The sequence below is a fragment of the Lissotriton vulgaris genome, chromosome 6, assembly GCF_964263255.1.
Source record: "Lissotriton vulgaris chromosome 6, aLisVul1.2, whole genome shotgun sequence".
NCBI lineage: Eukaryota > Metazoa > Chordata > Amphibia > Caudata > Salamandridae > Lissotriton > Lissotriton vulgaris.
The window spans coordinates 73,556,654-73,575,316 of NC_141694.1; the positions used below are offsets into that span (position 1 = coordinate 73,556,654).

The 18,663-nt window shown below is 48.2% G+C and overlaps 1 protein-coding gene across 1 annotated transcript in view; it reads right to left on the minus strand.

Moving 5' to 3' along the window:
- The window catches only part of LOC147706810 (calpain-1 catalytic subunit-like), a 581,687-nt gene extending 565,647 nt beyond the window's left edge, over positions 1-16,040 (minus strand). The window contains exon 1 of the mRNA XM_086925938.1: positions 15,911-16,040. The gene's annotated coding sequence lies outside the window, so the exon portion shown is untranslated. The remainder of the gene's footprint in view (positions 1-15,910) is intronic.
- Between the last annotated feature and the right edge of the window lie 2,623 nt (positions 16,041-18,663).

Consider the following 18,663-nt stretch of genomic DNA (forward strand, 5'->3'; position numbering starts at 1 on the left):
CCTTTTGCTTTTGATTCCACGTCCACACATCCCTGATCTCGCCAGGACCGCAGCCTCCTTCTCTAAGAGGACCAACTCTTTACCCACAAACTACCTCGCCCATCATTTCATTACAATTCCCTTTAAGGCGAAGGTTCCAACAAATTCTTCCCCGAGACAAATACATACAGGACCCATCACTGAGCTGGCAACCACCTTCATTTATTCACTAGTCCACACATGTAAACAGTCACCACCCCTCTGTTCTCTCAAGCCACCCACAAAAGAAACTACACACGTAATCCACAGATGGCGTATGTTAAGCCAATGCATAAGAACATTGAAGTCTGATGTACTCTATTGCAGCTCTTGGCCTTGGAGTTCAGAACTGCCTAGATTCCGAATATTTTCTGGTCTCAAGGGTTGGGAGAGCGCGTCAGCAAACCAACCACCGGCGTAACCTCAGTCCGCCACCGACCACAAGAAGCTTCCACCCACCTTTCCTACAGCACTGTCCCCATCGTACAGTCCTTGCATTCGGTGTGGTTGGCAAGTAGACCATGTACTCCAGGGCAACCCAAGACCATCCTGACTCCTCAGCCAATGACACTTCGCAGGCTGAATCTTTAGCGGCATTAATGAGCAGATTAAAAGTGAAAAGGAAGGTTCAGAATGTGAAATATTTGTTGTTCAAAAAGCAAGGGGCCGGCTGGCCGAGAGAGTCACACAAGAAATGGGATACTTTGCAGCGATGACATCTTGGAGTTCAGAATTAGTGGTGTAAAGCAGCCCTGCAGCAGGCATGGGTACCACAACCCCAACTGGGCCCTGAGAACCAGTCCGAAACACGTTGAACGGCCCATAAGAGCTTGGAAGAGACCTTTAATTCACATTTAAGGGTTCACTAGTGGGATAACGCCCTAAAAGGAATCGCATTCCAAGTGTTATATGGTGGGGTTGATGGGATGAGGAGAAAGCACTAGTCGTGGGTTACAGAGGTAGGTGTGGTGCCGGACACAGAGACCCAAAGAGGACTCAGGTCTGCACAGGAGCTCTATCTGACATGGTTATTCATGGCAGGCCTCAGCTGCATTTACCGCTTCCATCACTGCACGGGCCCAAACTTCCAGGCCCCTGGCATTCACTCACACCGACCTCACTCACAGAGGAGCCATTGTTTTTTCCGATTTACTATTTAAAATAAATGAATGACAGTCTCTCAGATGTGCGCAGTTTCCTGGTCGGTCTTCCACGGCCCCTACTGTTTTGTGGTCTTCCTCCCTTGTTTGTTTCCTATTAAATCTCTCCCCTGCTCATTGAGGTTTGGGTAAATAAGGTAAAGATAAGGACACCCAAAGTCATCATACCCCACAAAAAATCCTAATTCTTGTAACTAAAGATTTTACTTAGTGTATGTGTGCATTGTGTTCGTACAGGTGAATAGATGTCAATGAATACCAAGATATATGCAGTCCTGACACCTGCAATTCCAATACACGCAATGTCAAGGTATACCATAAAGTATGCCTGCATAATAATGTCGATACCAGCAGAAACAATGTTAATGTACGCCATGATCTAAGCGCGTACAACAATGTCAATATCAATAAAGACAAAATTGATATACGCAAAGACGACGGTACGCACAATGCTGAGAATGGCTGTAAAAACATTATTTGTAGAAGTTGTAACAAACTTGCATCATTGCTGTTGGATTCACACAAGGTGACCTCACCTCAACCCCAAGTCAGAGATATATGGTAAGACAGGCCCGGCGACCCCAACCCAGGCCTATTGAGTAACAGGTCACAGTTGGAGTCTCATTTAACCCAAAGACAAACGCGCACCCGGGGAAAAGCCTGATCGATCCCACAGATAAGATAGATGCACCACAAATAGGTCAGAGGAAATTGGCCCCAACAAAGCCTCAAAATACCACAAAGCTAGATGCCACATGTAGTTAGGAACACTCAGCCAATGAGGACACAACATGCACACCACACATAGCAATCACGCGCCCCCCCCACACCAGACATCTGGACATGCACAAACTGGCCTACACTAGCGCTCCCCGAGGTCGAAAGCAACCTGTGTCCCCTTTTCAGGGGTCTAAAATTGTTATTTATGACTAAGATGCTTTTCTAAGAATGCAGAATTGATTTATTGTACCTCGCGAGATGTATATATTGTGGGATGAAAGTCTGTACACCGTGCGACTTTCTTCAGACACAACTCTGTTGATTCTCTCCGGGCTGCTGCGTTTCCTTGGCTGCTAGGCGTTTTCCCCCCCTGTGCTGGAAATTGCTTTATTACTGTATTTATGACGAGCTCAGCTCGTCATCAGCACAGCTCAACTGTGCATCATGACGAGCTGAGCTCGTCATGAGCATCGAAAGGGTTAAACCAACTTGTTCCTGTTTTGCCAAACGCTTCTTGTCTTTTCATTTCTTTAAGGTAAATACATATCGGAGCAACAATTGCATACACCACGTGCAGGGTCTCCAACCCAAATTTCTATAAGCATTAACGAAGGGTAAGAAAGTATCATATTGTTCACACTGTAATCACTTTTCAGTGCTGGAAAACAGTGGCATGGGTATATGATCATTGATTCACAGACTGGGTATTATTGTTTCAAGTTTCTTTTGTTCTTATATTCATTCTTTGTCCTTAGTTACAGGTAAGTTACGCCCCTCGTGACTAACGAGCCTGGACCTTTTTCAAGGCTGCAATAAGCACTTTATTTACATAAAATAGGACATACATTAGCACAAATTTTTAAAAATGTAAAAAAAACTTCCCTTTACCAGTATTACGCCGATATACTGGCAATATGCGAGTAATAGGCACACTAGGGGGCAAAGCACATGTGCGAAAACGGCAACAACAAAAAAACTTGTGCATAGGTGGACTTTTTTTAATGTTTGTGACAATGTAACAGGCAGTACTTTTTTTTTACAACTCATGCAATAGCAGGGAGACAGTATTTAAGTATAGGGGGTTAAAGATGCTGAACTCACTGCTCCAAGTAGGTGTCGATCGATATAGGATTCTAATGCATATCAGGAAAAGACATAAAAATGTAGGGTGCAGGGAAGAAAAGAAGTGCCTAGTAAGTGGGACTAGTTGTACCCTGAGAGCACTCGATATGATCATGATGAACATGATCTGGCGTTACTGGAGGTCAGGCGAAGGTACAATATAGTAGCGCGTCAGTGACCGGTTATAACTATTGGCATATGGTAGATGAAGGGTCCTGTTGTTCAGAATAACAATGACAGCAGAATATATGGGGTACAGGGAGGGAAGAAACTGTTTTGTAGGTGGCAGTATTAATACCTTAGAAGCCTTAAGGGACAGATGTATGAAGCCTTTTTGTGGTCGGAAAGGGTCCGTTTCGCAAAACAGAACTACTTGCGGCTGCAAAAAGGCCTTTTCATATGTGCAATACTAAACTGCGATTACGTTACCCAATCACAATTTAGATTTGCAACCCACTTGGAGTCGGTAATTTGTGAACTGACCAAATATTGCATGGGGTCTGTTTGCAAATTACCACACTGGTCGCAAAAATACTGGTCGCAAATAGTGACCAGTATTATGTTACCAGTACTGAGTACATCAGGCCCTTAGTGTAGTCTAGGAATGAGTTTGCGACATGCATGCGGGGCGTAGACAGGATGTAGCCGGTGCGGTGTATTATGTCTAAAAAGTTCATTGGTGGATGTAAGAGCAGTAGGAGGCAAAATGAAGAATGGTGAAAAGGTAGGCACCAGGCGTGTGTGTGGACGGTACCTTAAATTATGTAACCGTCTTGATTTAGAAGAAATTGCAGTAGAGCTTTAAAGTAATACATTTAAAGATTGACAGTAAGTCATGAATTAAAGATGTGGGTGGGGGGCTAGAGTGGGAAAACAAGCTAAATGCCCAGCTTTTGGGTGAATGGTATTTTTAGGTCATGTGGGAGTCTGAATTGCAAAGAACTGTAGTTGGAGGTAAAAATTATATAGTAAGGGTGATCACACAGTGAAAGACGTTGTAAGTCATCATGGTCCTCTAGGGGACTAGAGAGATGGAGCAATGCCCATGACAGTGTGGTGCACGTCTGAAGCCCTTTTGTGGGTTTGGTTACATTTGTTGATTGATGGGTTGTTGCTTAGAAGGTAACTGATCTTTTTTTAGGTTTTTGTGATGTGATGATATTCATTTTGAAAGTTGGTAATGAAACGTACAGTTTCTTTGCCTGTGGTTTTGTTTTTTTCTTGCTACTGGAGATCAGTGTTAGATGGTTTACTCTTTCAATTTCTTTGGCAATCAATCAATCAAGAGTATTTATAAAGCGCGCTACTCACCCGCTAGGGTCTCAAGGCGCTGGGGCTGGGGGGGCTGCTACTGCTCGAAAAGCCAGGTCTTGAGTTGCTTCCTGAAGGAGAGATGGTCCTGTGCGAGTTGTAGGAGGGTGGGGAGGGTGTTCCAGGTATTGGCAGCCAGGTAGGTGAAGGATCTTCCTCCGGTGGTGGTTCTGCGGATCCGTGGGACGGTGGCGAGGCTGACGGAGCGGAGCTGGCGTGTAGAACGTGAGGCGGTTGTTGAGCTATTCGGTGCCCAAGTCGTGGAGAGCCTTCTGTGCGTGGGTGAGGAGTCTGAACGTGATCCTTTTGCTGACGGGGAGCCATTGCAGGTCCCTCAGGTAGGCGGAGATGTGGCTGTGTCGGGGGATGTCCAAGACGAGTCGTGCTGAGGCGTTCTGGATGTGCTGGAGTCTTTTCTGTAGTTTGGCGGTGGTCCCAGCGTAGAGGGCGTTCCCGTAGTCCAGACGACTGGTGACGAGGGCCTTGGTGACCGTTCTCCTGGTTCCAGTGGGGATCCAGCGGAAGATCTTACGGAGCATGCGAAGTGTGTTGAAGCAGGAGGAGGTAACGGTGTTAACTTGCTTGGCCATCGTGAGGGAGGAGTCAAGAATGAAGCCCAGGTTGTGTGCGTGGTCCGTGGGCTTGGGTGGGGGGCCCAGAGTAGGGGGCCACCAGGAGTCGTCCCAGGCGGAGATGGATGGGCCGAGGATGAGGACTTCCGTCTTGTCTGAGTTCAGTTTCAGGCGGCTGAGCTTCATCCAGTCTGCGATGTCTTTCATTCCGTCCTGGAAGCTGGCTCTGGCGGAGGTGGGGTCGTTGGCGAGTTCTCCAGTCATTTATTGTCATATCCACTAGCAGCAACGTGGTCATTTACTACTTGTTTGCTGCAGCTTCTTTGGTCTCTAAAGAATTTTCCCTTTGTAATAATGTGAATAAGGCTTTGTGGAAAGCAACTATCTGCCTGGAGTATTTTGTTGTCTGTATTTTATTGCCTCGTATATACATCATCAGGCCCAGAAAGTGCACTCGTTCATTTGAGATAATGGAGTAGATTTCTTGATCCCCTTGTTATCATTCATTTTCTTGATGTTGTCGTATAAAGTTTAATCAGCCCTTGCCCCAGAAGAGGACATATATTTTTAAAGATTTTGACATTCTTCATCCCAGAGACAATATTTAGCTATCTCACCCATCATCAGTATGTAGGCAGACGGCGGCGTGGATTTGATCCCATGGCTGTCCCTAATGTCTCGTAGCAAAACTCATTGCTGAAGCTGAATTTATTGTTGGTAAGGCAAAATTGAGAAACGTCAATTATCATGTTACTTATTTCCAGAAATAAGCTGATCTTGAGAATAATGTTTTTTTATGCTGCTAACACATCTAAATTTCTGATCTAATAATGAAGGCATGCTGCATCAGTGGCGACGAAGAGATGGTTCTGTTGCCGGTCCGGGCTGTACAATGTGAGAAGTAAATTTTATGTAAAACGGCAAACTCATCATCGGGGGTTGAGGTGGTGGTCAACACATTCCCTGATTCTGGAGCATTGGAACCTTGGTATTATTGGTTTGCTGGTGGTGGAAAAGCTGTTTTGTGGATCTTGGGAAGTCGATAGTGGCATCATCTATTGAGACTGCGGTTCAGCATGGCGGATTTTTTTTTCTTTTCTTCTTAAGGCAATATGGTGTGGCCAGCGCTGGCCATATTATCGAGTTTTGTTCAGCTGCTGGCAGGAGGGTGCATTGGGAGGCATCTCAGATGGTAAGCGTGCAACGCAGAGGGTGTAGATGCCTCCTGTCCTGCTCTCCCGCCAGCAATAAGAACAAGCATTTGCAATGCAATAGGTCTCACTTTTGTGAAAGTTCGAGCTAATGGCATTGTAAATGTTGATGTGTTTAACGTTTTTTTTTTTGCAGTGCAGTAACGTAACAGGTAAACCTATTTACATGTCAATGTAAAGAAAAAGCTGGCTGTTAATAAATAAATGAAGGTGCGCAGCCATGCTGTGTCAGGAGGTGGAAGGGGTCTGCTTTGGAGGAAATTCCACAAAACACTGCAAGCAGACGAGTCCAAAGTGAAGCGGCGCTGTACGGGGTCATGCTGTGTCGGAGGTGGGAGGGGTATGCTTTTGAGGCAAAGCAAGAAAAAAATCCTTAATGGCACCCTTAATAAATAAGTAATTAAATGTGCCTGGAGAGTGTTGCTCTATGCTGTTTCGGAGTTGGGTGGGGCGTGCTTTGCAGGCAAGCCAAGAAAAAAAAAAAGCATACGGGCGCCGTTAATAAATAAATGCTGTGTTGGAGGTGGGAGAGGTCTGCTTTTGAGGCAAGGCAAGTAAAAACACAAAAAGCATACAGCTAAATAAAGTAATAGTGCTTACAAGGGTTTCAATAACATGCAGTGTTAAAACAGGGCCAGTCCGTATGGGAGGTTACAAAATTTGAATAGGAGGGTCTAGTAAGGTATTTCACCAAGAAAAGCCCAAGGGCAGTAAGAGGAGCCAGTAGAAAAGATGAGAGAGGCTTCGAAAAAGATGAGAGAGGCTTCGAAAAGATGGGAGGGGCTTCAAGCCCATATCTTGAACACAGCATGTCTTGATGAAACAGTGCAAGCGCTGCCTAGGCGAGGCCTAAAAAGTGGAGCAGCAGAAAATGAGTGGCCTTCTCTTTTGTACTATACGCACCACACACAGTTTATTTTTTATTTTCTGTTGTACTTTTTATAGCGCTGCATGCCCGGGAAAAGGTGCTAAAGCACTTTTGGCGAAAGAGTGGCATGCCACTCCCAAGGCTGTGTTTGCTTGGAAGGGTATGGGTTTGTAGTGTCCTCTGTCGAACTGTTTTAGTGTTGTGCATTACAACAAGAGTGGTGCTTTTATCCTGTCACATGTTGCTGCGCTTGAGCCTGTAATTAAGAGGAGTGAAAGGGAAGTCTCATACTTACATTAGATGGAAGGTTGTGGGTGGAAGAAAGACTAACTTTAAGGAGCTGGACACTAAGAAAAAAGACTTCACCAGGAAAAGAAAACAAAGCTACGTCAACCTTAGGGAACACGAGAATTGGCTACAACTTACAATATATTCCCGTTTCAGGTTATACACGAAGTAAAAGAAGAAACATGTTTAACAATGCATACATGCATTACTTTGTATGCAAACAGGAAAGTAACAATGTTCTGGAACTTGCCAATTTACAGAGTGTGTACTATGTTGCCAAAGTGAGTGCAGCTTGCCATACTCGAGGTGTCTGTGGATTCTGCAAGGAAGGAGCCCTAGGAGGCCAGTATAGGGGCTGTTGTATACCCCTCTGCTTTACAATGCACTATATATCAGATGTATAAGGGGTTCGTCTGTGGGATGACTGCTTTACACGCCTTAACAGCACAAAATCCATTCCTACTATCCTGACAACGGCCCTCCCCTTATGCTCAAAGAGTTCCTGGGTTAGGTATTGATACATATAAAGAAGCAATAATATGTTTTTATATAGCGTTCGGAAGTCCCGTCCTGCCGTTCCTAAGCACTGTAAAGAAAGCTTGTTATTGTTATCCAATTTAATGGCACCCAATTTACCGACTTGGTAAAGATGAGAGGTAGACTCGGCCGTGCCAGGCAGAATCCTCTCTCGTGACGCAGGAGGTGCTGCCCGTGTGCCCTGGAGCAGGAGCCCCCGGACCCCCTCCCTGCTCTGCTCCGCTTCCCCCACCCCCGTGCAGAGGGAGGTCCTCGCCTCCTCTCTCCTTCCCGGTAGGACACACCCGCCCCTCCGGGCGCACATTCCTGGCCCGGAACAGGCGCGCCCGGTCCCGGTGCGTACACTGGCCTTAGTTCGAGGGGGCGGGCGCAAGGGGAGGGAGGGACAGAAGGACACCGCCGGGGAGGGAGGGACAGATACCGCCGGAGGGAGCGACAGACACCGCCGGGGGTAGGGTCAGGCTGGGTAGCGGCAGGACACCGCCGGGGGAGGGAGGGACAGACACCGCCGGGGAGGGAGGGACAGACACTCCTGGGGAGGGAGGGACAGACACCGCCGGGGGAGGGAGGGACAGAAGGACACCGCCGGGGGAGGGAGGGACGGACACCGCTGGGGGTAGAGTGGAGGGGTCATGCTGGGGAGCGGCAGGACACCGCCTTGCAGACACCACGGATCAAACTACAAGATCGGCTTGACTAACTATGCAGCACGAAAAAGTAAATTATTTGTATTTTATGTTGCACCCCCACTTCACTATCACATACTAACACCGCATGTGTGGGTCTTCCCACCACCTTTACCACACAATACTGCGACCAGCAACTCAAACGTGACCCGTTCACATTTGGGTCCATTTTAGCTACACATTTTGTAACGTTCAGTAATGTCTGTGTGAGATAGAGGCTCCTGGCAAACCCCCCCCCCCCCCCCCCCCCCCCCCAAAAAAAACTTTGCTAAGTATCTGCGGAAGAGGTTGGCGAGCCACCGGAAGCTTGAGCTTGAAGCCTGGCTCTGGCTCGGCTCGAGGTCCTGTTGGAACCTTGGGCCCACAACAAGCCGAGCCTTCACGTGGTTCCTGCCTGGCTGGCTCCCTAGCCACAAGATGTGGCGTTACGGTCAGACTGGTTGACTGTGGAACCAGGTTCAAGTCTCAGGGTGGGCTCAAAATCATACTGTGATTCTGGGCAAATCACTCGATGTCGCCATGCCCACAAACACTGCACTTGACCCTGTGAAATGTACCTAGTGCTTATCTAAATAAAGTGTTTCAATGCCTTCGGGTCTAGTTCGCATTATATTTAAGAAACACCAGAAAAATGCACAGAGAGTTCAAAACAAAGCCTTGACATAAGGAAAGACACATAGTTGTCTATTTAGTGCTGATTTGTACAAAATGAAATCAGAAACACTATCTTATGCAAAGGAGGCAGTCCGTCAACTGTACACACCGGACACAGTAAAGCATATGGCTACGTTTGGTAAATGTGTACGACAGACTCGCATGAAGCTGATGGACTCTCCCTGCTAAGTAGTCAGGCAAGCACCTGCGCCGAGGTCAAATGTCATCGTGAACTACACTGCTTCGCTGAACGGGAGCATGCACAACTGTTGGCTTCGGGGACTGAAGGTTCATTGAATTTTAGACCCTTAGATTATATTCACAATGTTTATTGTTTTAAATTGTTCCACTTTTTAAAAATGGAGCGTTCTTTTTCTACTTTGTTTTATTGTAATGGTTTTGAGTAACCACACAAATAAATGTATTGTATAAATCGAGGCTTCCCCACTTACATTGTGTGATCTTAGGCAAATATCTTATTTCACTAAAACTCGTTTTTTTTCATTTTTGTGTATGAAAACACTTCCAAATATGTGAGCTGCCAGTTGTAAAAAACTCTCACTTTTAACAAGTACTTATCAGTGCAGCGCTGTGACGTGCGGTATTATCAAAGCCTTCACATTTTAAAGAAAGCCACTTTTTTTAAAGAGACCATCATATTTTTACGCGATCTTCAGGGCTCGTAGACCCGAGCCAGACCCATGGCTCGGCTCGGGCTCTCCCTGTTCGCCCGCCTCGAAGCTGCGGCACTTTTAATTGTTGAACAAGATGTGTCTTAATTGTCTTGGTGGGTTTGAGCACTAGCAGGCCACTGATTTAAACTGGGGCAGTTTCTCTCTCCTTAAATAACCTTTTGCTGCATAGTATTGACTAACTCCATTGATTCTCTATGTGCAGTTTGCACTTTATGGAAGATCCCATTGAAGGTAATACGACCTCATTGGCTCATCCCTCCAGACATCCAAAATTACAATATCCTCAGATGACAGTTCATGGTCTTCCCTCTCTGAGGAGCGCAGAGGCATCTGCTGGGCCTGAGATCTGGTCTGATACACTTTTAGTGATTTTACCAGCACAGTTTAGTTTGTTTTAAAAGCCACGAATGCAAGCACCTACCACAGGATTGATTTTTGCCACAGCATTTGATGTGTTTTGTAAGCAATAGTTTCATCCCGTTTTAGGTCGAGCCTGGGCAGCGCATGCGCTGCTCTGCGAGACATGCTGAATTAGAGTATGGACTTGAAGCCCCGCCCACTCTCCGCCCATATTTCTCATTGGTTTGTGTCATTGCCCTTTGTAAATGCTGGCTTCTGATTCCTTGATAGGCTGGTTAGTCCTTTAGCACCGTCTGGTCTTAATTTGTAACCTCTTGTTCGGGCTGGCCCTGTTACTTCGGTTGATAGACAGTACGTCTTATTTATGCCGTAAGCACAATTTTCTTTAATGAGTTTATCCTGCTGCAGGCACAACATACTTTCCTGCAACCTTCAGCGCGCCATGATCGTGTTCACTTTCCAAGCAGCCAGGGATAGTGGCGGCCGCTTCTTTGAAATGGGTCGCGCCTTTACAAGAGTTTGAGCTATTGGCATTGTAAAGGGCAGTGATTTTGTTTATGTGTTAATTATCAAAACAGATAAAAGGCATTGTACTTTACAATGCCAATAGCTTAAACTCTTGCAAATGAGAGACCTATTGCATTGCAAATGCTTGTTGAAAGAGTGGTATGGCAGCACATTCTGAACTCTTCAGTGATGTTCCATATTCTAGCAGCCAACCCAGAAAAAGCTTACAGGGTTTAAAACTGGACAGCAGAGCTGCTTGGGCCCGTGCTGCCGAGAGAAGCCGAAGTGAGGGTATAACAGGCCACACGTCCCCATCAGCTGGAGTCACTCCAAGGGCCAGGAGGCTGAGAAGAGAAACATGGTCACCAGAACGGATGTACGACATTACAACGCATGCTTTTACATCGCATGCTTTTACATCGCATGCTTTTACAACGCATAGTGCTTTGGGGCGCTGGGTAGTGAATAGTTTAATTTACTATTCCAACTCCAGTCCCCGTGGATAGTAGAGAAGGTGCTGGATAGTACATTAAACCTATTCCCTATCCTAGAGCGCCCCCCAGAGCAATGCGTTGTAATGGTTTGCTTTGTAAAAGTTGTGTCGTAAAGGCCCTGCGTTGTAAAAGTTGCGTTGTAAGTGATGTTTCCCCACCGGAACAGATGTAAGATCACGCACCACACTCTGAAATGGCTCTTAACAATAAGCCTCAAATCCCGGTCTAAAAGCTTGAATCTATTTTCAATATTATGGTCTAGTCACCCATAATAAGAAAATGTCGTAGCTATTCAACTGTAATAAGTTATTCAGTTGCGTTTGCAACGTCATATTGTCTCATGTCACAGCCAGGATGAAAGGCAGATCACCGAGCATCACCGCAGCTTCAGTTTAAACTATGAGAATGAGAACTGGCTGGTCCTTCTGTTTTACTAAAATGAACAGTGATCAGCAGAGAGGAGATACTTATGGCAACATGATATTTTCTGCCACAATAGGTCATTACAGGAAAGACAGAATTCCTCTACATTTCTACAATTTTAACTGCTGAAGTTTTTCTATGTCTTTCATGAAACTGATTCCGAAACCATTTTTGTAACAAATGACTTGATGCTTTTTGGCGTGTTTGATGTCGCACTACAGATTCCACCTTGGTTCTTCATATCTGTAACCGTAGTACCTCTGGCGTGTGGAAGAGCAGGTACCAAGGATTTAAGAGGTTTGTGAGAAGGCAACGTGTGACCATGTTTTATTATGAATACATTTCCTCTGCTGTACTCTTAAAGGATACTGCGAGTCACCTCAGAGCTCCTTTAAAAAGGAATTCAGCTTTCAACCTTGTTCCTACAAACGGTCACAGAAGTCCTTGGAGGCTTACAATAACATTATAATATACAGCAGGTGTACTTTATTCCATATATTGTGTCTTTTATATCGTGCTTCACACTGCTCTTCTGTTGTTTTCAAGTACTGCAAATGTATAGGCGTTCCTATTACCATATATAACGGTACCCCATCTACTGGCTTCAGAAGGAAGGAAGGCGGAATTGACTAGCCAGGAATCAGACTTGTGACTTACAGACCACTGCTTTGCTCAGCAGCGAGCGTATAACTCACTGAGTCATGTTGGAGGCTTTATGGCGCTATGCTGGGACAAACGTAATGCCAGTAAATCTCTACACACTCAGTTTAGTTGCAACTTACATGAACACTTACGTACAGGGAGTGAACCAGATGAGTCAGACATCCAATCTCCACCCTGAAAAAAGCATCCGAGGCGCTTTAACTCACAGCTATACGTTCACACTGTAATGCTATTTCTAAATTCAGACGCAAAACTGCATTCCGTTGAATAACCTATACAGTGGATTAAAAGTTGAGAATATTATTTGTCACAATAGTTCTGCGTCACCAAAGAACACGTTTTAAGTCACGTTGGTTGCAGACTGTATGTATGTACATGGTATTTCTATAGCGTGAAGCTAGCCAAAAGGCAGCAGGGTACGGCTGGGCACACTGTCATCACATGTACTGGTGTTGGTTTTATTAAACTGTCTTTCTACTATTGGTTTGATTAAACTTGAAGGAATAAAAGGCTGAGCAGGCGCCTTGGAGATTCTAACCTGTAGCCTACAGGAGTCTGCAGTACTACCCCAACCCATGAAAGCTACCATTGCTAAGGAGGGCTTATGTACCAAGAAATGAAAACAGAAACATCAACACCAAATATTTTATTTCTATCCTGTGGTGAATTCGGAAATACAAGAGCAGCTCTTAAAGTTACAGATATTTGTAATTTTAGGCATAGGGAGATGAAGTGATTTGTGCAGAATTTTATATTTTTGATAACGTGTTCTAACCGGAACCAAGACCCCACTGCCTGTTGCCCACACAAACAGCAGAAGAAATAGGCAAACAGGGGATTTTAAGGGGCTTGTTGCCATCCTAACAGAACACGAGGCACTGAATTTAGGCAGCAGAACTATCCCTTACAGGCTCATTGATCTCACACCACAGCTATGCTACAGGCTCCAATCTCCTGCAGCAGAGCTATCCCTCAAGTTACACAGACCTTACAAGAGTCAGTTTTCAAGAGGCAGATATATATTTTAGATTTCACAAACACTGCAGGCTCAGGCCTCACACAGCAGAGCTATCCCTCGAGTTACACAGATCTTACAAGAGTCCGCTTTCAAGAGGCAGATATAGATTTTAGATTTCACAAACACTGCAGGCTCAGGCCTCGCACAGCAGAACTATCCCTCGAGTTACACAGATCTTTCCAGAGTCCGCTTTCAAGAGGCAGATATAGATTTTAGATTTCACAAACACTGCAGGCTCAGGCCTCACACAGCACAGCTATCCCTCGAGTTACACAGATCTTTCCAGAGTCCGCTTTCAAGAGGCAGATATAGATTTTAGATTTCACAAACACTGCAGGCTCAGGCCTCACACAGCACAGCTATCCCTCGAGTTACACAGATTTTACAAGATGTTCAGTTTTCAAACTTCACTTTTCACTATTATAAATTCTTAGTTTCTGTTAAACCCTAAATCTGGCTCTTGCATGGAGCACATAAACACTAAGGGGCCCATTATGATGGCGGGCGGCTGGCGGGGGCCACCGCCAGCCTGGCGGGGGCAATCCGCCCGCCATCCACTCTCCTTTTCCCCCCCGCCATACTAGTATGGCGGGTGACCTCGGCGGACGGAAAGCCCGTCCCCCGCTTTTCCGCCCCAGTTGCCTTGCGGCCGAGGCGGAAAAGGAATAATATGGTGGCGGTGTCTATCAGACACCGCCAGCCATATTATGATATGCTTTTGGCAATGCCTTTCCGTGGCGGCGATGCCGCCACAAAAAGGTAGGCGGACTTCACTCTGGGGGCCCGTGCGGGCCCCCAGAATGAAGGAGAGTAGGGGGGGTGCACACTTCATTTGCATTTACAAAGCGGCAGGCACCGCGCGGTGCCTACCGCTTTGTAAATGCAAATGTGAACGTGCTTTTTCAGCATTGTTGCGGGCGGTGCTGAGAGCACCGCCCGCCACAATGCTTAACATGCAGGATTTGCCTGCCACTGTGGCGGGCACATCCTAATACCACCCCCAGGGCCCCAGCCCTTATGGCGGGCAGTACCGCTAGGATGACTGGCGGGTCATCATAATGACCCCCTTAGTCTTACCTAGGACCACTGGAATTATCTGGAAAAGGAAGACCAAATAATGAGGCAGGATTGTCTGAATTATATGGCAAGAAAAGGCAAATTATGTGGCATACTGCAGCACATGTTGTGTTAGTATTGCCAAATTATTTGGGAATTTTTTCACATTAACACTATCTGGGCAAAGGTTTCACCTCATTAGTACCACTTCGATACCCAAATACAGAAATAAGCAACAGAAGGGTGACCAGACAATCTTTGCCAAGGGCCTTCCACTGTGCAGCAACAAGTGTATAGTAACTTTTGATCTGTGTGAGCTCCAAAAAAATGTGCTGTTGAAATCTGCTGGTTATGATTAAGTATGTACCAATTCCAGAAAATAAATAATTATACAGAACATGCTCCCCCATTTTTCTCACCGCACTCTCCTTACTTCCGGTCTTTCCTCCCACTCTCTCGCTGACTTTTCACACCAACCATAAAACTGCCAGTCAAAAAGGAGAGTGACTCACAAGAATGGGGCAGCCTTTTTGTCATGTGGTCCCACGTCACCCATGTAACATATGAAGTTCATTTGAGCTCTGAGCTAGCAGTGTGCTGGGACTTTCAGGCCTCCACACTTTGGCATGCAGCATTCTCCCGCATCAAATAAACAAATAGATGCTCTTAGGCAATTTAAAGGTAACATGTCTGATGAAAAGGATCAAAATTCCGTCCATCATCTTTTTGTGTTGCAAATAAAATAAAAATACAGCTTCTGTGTGAAAAGCAGAACCATCCAGAATGGAAAGTGTCACTAACTAAACCTACCATGCTGGGCGAAAGGAATGGTGAGCTAGGCAAGGAGGCGAGGGCAGTTCCCTGATCTCGCACCACCCCTGCCCCACACAGGCCCCCCACTTATCCCAGTGCATGTTCACATCTGGTGTCCAGATCACGACACCACGCTCACTGACGGCAGAACAAGGATTTAAAATGCATTACTCTAAATGATAAAACATAACCACAACTCCCAGAATGCAATGATTTGTTGAATGGACGGACCGGAGCCATGACATTATGTGGCAATCCTGCCCGAAATGTGACGCTCATCTCTGAATGTCCTGAGCACACTGAGGTTGGAACTGAAGTATAGTTGGATTTAAAAATACAAGTTCCGGTGCAGCAGGAAGGGCAGCTGTTCACATGGCCGCGGGCGCAGCTGCAAACAAGCACGGAAAAGTTGTATTTGTGCTGTTCAGGTTTGTTCTGGTTTCTTTCCTTCATGTTTAACCCGGTACTTGCTGGTAAGTGTCAGCTCTCCTACAAAAGGTCTGTTGTCGAGGCTCAAACGTGTTTAGAGAGTTGTAAATCATTTCAGTGACCCATCATGCATATAACCGGAGGTTACTTGTTAGTGACCAAACAGCCGCCTTAGTGAGCACATATATTATTATTTTAAAAAGCGAGTAGGGCAGTGTTGCTGCTTCTAGAAGGGTCTGCGGCCCCGGGCGGCACTTGGTGGGGTGCAGAGGGGGGACACCGCAGTGACTGCTGGGTAAACCTACCTTTCACTTTGCAGGGACAGATCTCCGGGGTGGACGTGCCTTGGCCGCTGCAATCCGCACCGTCCTCTGCACCTTCTCTCCCTCAGGCAGCTGCAGACAGGCCTCACTGCAGCACACTGGCACCAGTGCAGGGGGCGTGGTCACTGAGACGGGGCCGGTCACGGGGGCGTGCTCACTGAGAGGGGGCCGGACACGGGGCGTGCTCACTGAGAGGGGGGTCGGGAACAGGGCACGGGGGGGGGGGCGTGCTCACTGTGAGAGGGGTTGAGAACAGGGCACGGGGCGCAGTCACTGAGAGGAGGGCTGGAGACAGGGTATGGGGGGCGTGGTCACTGTCTGTGAGAGGGCGTCCGGGACCAGGGCACAGGGGGCGTGGTCACAGAGAGGGGGGCCGGGACCAAGGCACGGGGGGCGTGGTCACTGAGAGGGGGGGGGGACCAGGGCGTGGTCACTGTCTGTAAAAGGGGTTGAGAACAGGGCTCGGGGGTGTGGTCACTGAGAGGGGGGTCTGGGACCAGGGCACGGGGGGCGTGGTCACTGAGAGGGGGGCCGGGACCAGGACACGGGGAGCGGTCACTGGGAGTTGGCCGGGACCAGGGCAAGGGGGGCGTGGTCACTGAGGGGGGGGGGCAAGGCGTGGTCACTGTCTGGCAGAGGGGTTGAGAACAGGGCACGGGGGGCGTGGTCACTGAGAGCGGGGCCGGGACCACGGCAGGGGGGGGAGGGAGGGCGTGGTCCCTGAGAGGGGGCGGCAACAGGGCAGGGGGGGAGGGGGCGTGATCACTGTGAGAGGGGTTGAGAACAGGGCACGGGGAGGCGAGGCTTGGTCACTGAGGCGGTTGAGAACAGGGCACGGGGAGAGTGGCTGGGGAGGCGTGGTCACTGTGAGTGGGGGGCTCGGCCCAGGACAAGAAGGGTGCGGTCACTGATGCAGTGGGCTGGGATCATGACAGGGGAGGTGTGGTCACTGAGGAATGTGGGTGGGATCAGGTGCGGTCACTCAGGGGGGTCGAGAACGGGGCGTGGGGTGGTCACTGAGGAAGGGGTGTTGGAGAGTGGATCCTGGGCAGGGCCGTATGCTGGACCTAGATACGGGAAGGGTGTTCACGGGTGGGCCCAGGCTAGGAGGGGGGGCGGGGGGGGGAGGGGGAGCTATGTGTGCTCACTGAGGAAGGAGCACTAGGGAAGGCGTTTTTATTTATTTATTTATGCGTTTTTCTATAGCGCGGACTTTACCCGAAGGTGTCGGAGCGCTTCACAGTAGGAACAGTAATGATACATGAGAACATTTCAAGTGAGCAAATTACAAAAGCAAACGTTACGTTAAATGAGGCAAAAGTGACAATCGTGAGTCAACAAAATACAAGAGGTAGCAAACGGTGCATTACAGGAGTAAAGTGTGACTTTACAACTTGTACATTTGCAATTTTTCTGTTTGTATCTTTTATGTAACTCATGTAATCCTAAATCCTTATGAATCGCAACTGGTTCTTATGTAAAGCGCTCTGACACCTTCGGGCAATAGAACATCGCATTAAAAAAAACACTCAGGCGGACAAAAGCTGGAGGGGAAGGTGGTGGTCACTCATGGAAGGGGGTCACTCATGTGGGTGGTCTATCACGGGGAGGAGGTGTGGTCATCATCATGAGAGAGTGGGCTGGGACCAGGCTGGAGGGGAGGGTGATGGTCACTCATGGAAGGGGGTCACTCATGAGGGTGGTGTATCACGGGGAGGAGGTGTGTTCTGTGTGAGTGGGCTGGGACCAGGCTGGAGGGGAAGGTGGTGGTCACTCATGGAAGGGGGTCACTCATGAGGGTGGTCTATCACGGGGAGGAGGTGTGGTCTGTGAGAGTGGGCTGGGAGCAGGCTGGAGGGGAGAGTGGTGGTCACTCATGGAAGGGGGTCACTCATGTGGGTGGTCTATCACGGGGAGGAGGTGTGGTCATCATCATGAGAGAGTGGGCTGGGACCAGGCTGGAGGGGAGGGTGATGGTCACTCATGGAAGGGGGTCACTCATGAGGGTGGTCTATCACGGGGAGGAGGTGTGGTCATCATCATGTGAGAGTGGGCTGGGACCAGGCTGGAGGGGCTGGTGGTGGTCACTCATGGAAGGGGGTCACTCATGAGGGTGGTGTATCACGGGGAGGAGGTGTGGTCTGTGAGAGTGGGCTGGGACCGGGCTGGAGGGGAGGGTGATGGTCACTCATGGAAGGGGGTCACTCATGAGGGTGGTGTATCACGGGGAGGAGGTGTGTTCTGTGAGAGTGGGCTGGGACCAGGCTGGAGGGGCTGGTGGTGGTCACTCATGGAAGGGGGTCACTCATGAGGGTGGTGTATCACGGGGAGGAGGTGTGGTCTGTGAGAGTGGGCTGGGACCGGGCTGGAGGGGAGGGTGATGGTCACTCATGGAAGGGGGTCACTCATGAGGGTGGTCTATCACGGGGAGGAGGTGTGGTCATGTGTGAGTGGGCTGGGACCAGGCTGGAGGGGAAGGTGGTGGTCACTCATGGAAGGGGGTCATTCATGAGGGTGGTGTATCACGGGGAGGAGGTGTGGTCTGTGAGAGTGGGCTGGGACCGGGCTGGAGGGGAGGGTGATGGTCACTCATGAAAGGGGGTCACTCATGAGGGTGGTGTATCACGGGGAGGAGGTGTGTTCTGTGAGAGTGGGCTGGGACCAGGCTGGAGGGGAGGGTGATGGTCACTCATGGAAGGGGGTCACTCATGAGGGTGGTCTATCACGGGGAGGAG